Source organism: Elephantulus edwardii, unplaced genomic scaffold, assembly GCF_000299155.1.
Source record: "Elephantulus edwardii isolate Elephantulus edwardi_28Jun2011 unplaced genomic scaffold, EleEdw1.0 scaffold00013, whole genome shotgun sequence".
Taxonomy (NCBI): Eukaryota; Metazoa; Chordata; class Mammalia; order Macroscelidea; family Macroscelididae; genus Elephantulus; species Elephantulus edwardii.
In genome coordinates, this window is record NW_006399763.1 from 6974994 (window position 1) to 6978326 (window position 3333).

General features: G+C 37.9%; 1 pseudogene; it reads left to right on the forward strand.

Annotated features, from left to right (window-relative positions):
• The first annotated feature begins 807 nt into the window (after nucleotides 1-807).
• Nucleotides 808-3333, forward strand: part of LOC102844265 — a 179383-nt pseudogene continuing 176857 nt past the window's right edge.

The window sequence follows — 3333 nt, forward strand, 5'->3', positions numbered from 1 at the left end:
GAAGGTAAATAAATACTAAATATATAAGAATGGAAAATAATAAACCAAGTAAATGGCAATCAGAAAAAAGCAGGAGTAGTGATATTAATATCTGATAAAATAAATTTCAATGCAAAAACCATCACAAAGGACAAGGAAGGTGACTGCATAATGCTTCAAGGGTCAATAGAACAACAGGACATAAAGATAATAAATATCTATGCACCAAATGAAAGACCTGCAATATATAAAACAAACATTAACAAAAGTGAAAAATAAAATATACAACACAACTATGGTACAATGCACCACTCTCAAGAAAAGAGAGAACTACTAGAAAGAATCTCAACAAAGATGCTGAAGAATTAAACCACACAATAAACCAACTCAACCTCATAGATATTTATAAGCTAATGCACCCCCCCCAAAAAAAAATAATAAAAACACAGTATACCTTCTTCTCCAACGTGCATGGAATGTTCTCCAGAATAGATAACATTTTAGGTCACAAGGAAAGCATCAATAAATTAAAAAACATAGAAATAATGCAAAGCGTCTTCTCAGACCACAAAGCAACAAAATTTGAAATTAATAACAAGAGGATAAAGGAGAAAAACCCATATATTTGGAAGCTGAACAAGATCTTGCTTAAACGTGAGTGTGTGCTAGAAGAAATAAAAAATGAGAGTTCAATCGGTAGTGGGAGCAGAGAGCTGACCTCTAAGAGCTTTGAGCTGCTCCACCACTACCACCGCCGGCCTAGTTAGCATCATACCCTGGGAGGAGCCGCAGCTGCCACAGCTAGCCCCAGTCACCATCACCGCAACCATGAGCAGCGAGGCCGAGACCCTGAAGCCCCCCGCTGCCCCCCTCCTTCCTGTCGCCCCCACCCTCAGCATTACCAACATCAAGCCCAGCACAAGCAACAGCACAGGCATCAGTGGCTCAGGCATTGGGGACACAAGATGATCATAACAAAGGTTTTGGCAACAGTGAAATGGTTCAGTGTAAGGAACGGATATGGTTTCATCAATAGGAATGACACCAAGGAAGATGTATTTGTACATCAGACTGCCATAAAAGAATAACCCCAGGAAGTACCTTCGCAGTGTAGGAGATGGAGAGACTGGAGTTCGATGTTGTTGAAGGAGAAAAGGGTGCAGAGACAGCAAATGTTACAGGTCCTGGTGGCATTCCAGTCCAAGGTAGTAAATATGCAACAGATTGTAACCATTATAGATGTTATTCACATTGTAGGCATCTTCCACATAATTACCAGCAGAATTAGCAGAATAATGAGAGTGGGGAGAAGAACAAGGGGTCAGAGAGTACTCCTGAAGACCAGACCCAACAACACAGGCCCGACATCAGGCAACAGTGTCCACCTTACTACATGCGGTGACCTTATGAGCATCGACCAAAATATTCCAACCCTCCTCTGCAGGGAGAAGTGATGGACGGTGCTGACAACCAGGGTGCAGAAGAACAAAGTAGACCAGTGAGACAGAATATGTATTGGGGTTTTAGACCACGATTTTGCAGGGGCCCTCCTTGCCAAAGACAGCCTCGAGAGGACAGCAGTGAAGAATAAGGAAAATCAAGATGAGACCCAAGGTCAGCAGCCACCTCAATGTCAGTACCCTCACAACTTCAATTACCAACACAGACACCCAGAAAACCCTAAAATCACAAGATGGCAAAGAGATAAAAGCAGCTGATCCACCAGCTGAGAATGTGTCTGCTCTCAAGGCTGAGTAGGGTGGGGCTGAGAAAAGGCCAGTTTACGATCCCTACCATCATCCGGGCATCCAACAAGAAGAAATGAAGAAAAGATTGGAGCTGAAGATCTTAAGGGCTTGCTTTTTGCCTGTCGACCAGATAACTAGAACTATCTGCATTAACTTTGCAGCAAGGGGTTTTTATTATTTTTACCAAAAGATGTCTTTTTTTTGGTAATGACAAAAGTGTTTTTTAAAAATCCTGGGTTTTCTCAATATACCTTTAAAGGTTTTTAAATTGTTTCATATCTGGTGAAGTTGAGATTTTTTAAAAACTCATTTTTAATTTGTAATAAAAGTTTACAACTTGATTTTTCAAAAAAAAAAGTCAACAAAGCTGCAAGCACCTGTTAATAAAAGTCTTAAATAATTTAAAAAAAGAGAAATAAAAAATGACATTAAAAAGTTTCTTGAAACAAATGACAATGAAAACACCACCTACCAAAAACTCTGGGAAATAGGTAAAGCAGTAGTCAGAGGTCAATTTATAGCAATAATCAAACATATCAGAGGGCGGGAAAAACTGACCTTTGACTCTCTAATTCAGCATCTCCAACAATTGAAAAAGAACAGCAAGACAACTCGACACCCTTTAAAAAAACTGAAATTATAAAAAGTAGAGCAGAAATAAATGAAATCGAAAACAGAAAAACAATTGAAACCATCAACAAAACTAGGGGTTGCTTTTTTGAAAAGGTCAATAAAATCAACAAACCACTAGCAAAATTAACAAAAGAAAAGACACAAATCACCTAAATAAAAGATGAAACAGGCAATGTCACAACAGAACTAACTAAAATAAAAAGGCTAACATTGGAGTATTATGAAAAACTATACTTAAACAAATATGATAACCCAGAGGAAATGGACAAGTACATAGAAATACACAACATACCTAAACTGACACAAACCAAAATTGAACACCTGACAGACCCATCACACAAGAAAAAAAAGAAAAGGTAATAAAACAACTTCCAGTCAAAAAAAGCCTTGGGCAGGATGGTTTTACAAGGGAATTTCATCAAACATTCAGAAAAGAACTGTCACCAATTCTACATAAGCTATTTCAGAAAATAGAAAAAGATGGAATTCTTCCAGAATCATTCTATGAAGCAAACATATCCTTGATACCAAAGCCAAGTAAAGACACCACCACAATAGAAAACTGTAGGCTAATATGTCTTATGGAAATAGATGCAAAAACCCTAAATAAAATCCTGGCAATAGACTACAGCGATGCATAAGTAAAAAAAATCACCATGATCAAGTGGGATTAATAACAGATATGCAAGTATGGTTCAACATAAGAAAAACAATCAATGTCATCCATCGCAAGAACCACATGATCCTATCAATTGAAGTGGAAAAGGCCTTTGGCAAAATCCAACACCCTTTCCTGAATAAAACACTCAACAAAATAGCATTAAAAGGAAATTTTTTCAACACAGTAACAAGTATATACACAAACCGAGAGTCAACATTGTTCTCAATGAAGAGAGATTAAAGACATTGCCCTTGAGAGCAGGAACTAGGCAAGGATGCCCACTATTCTCCTATTCAATATTGTATTGGAAGT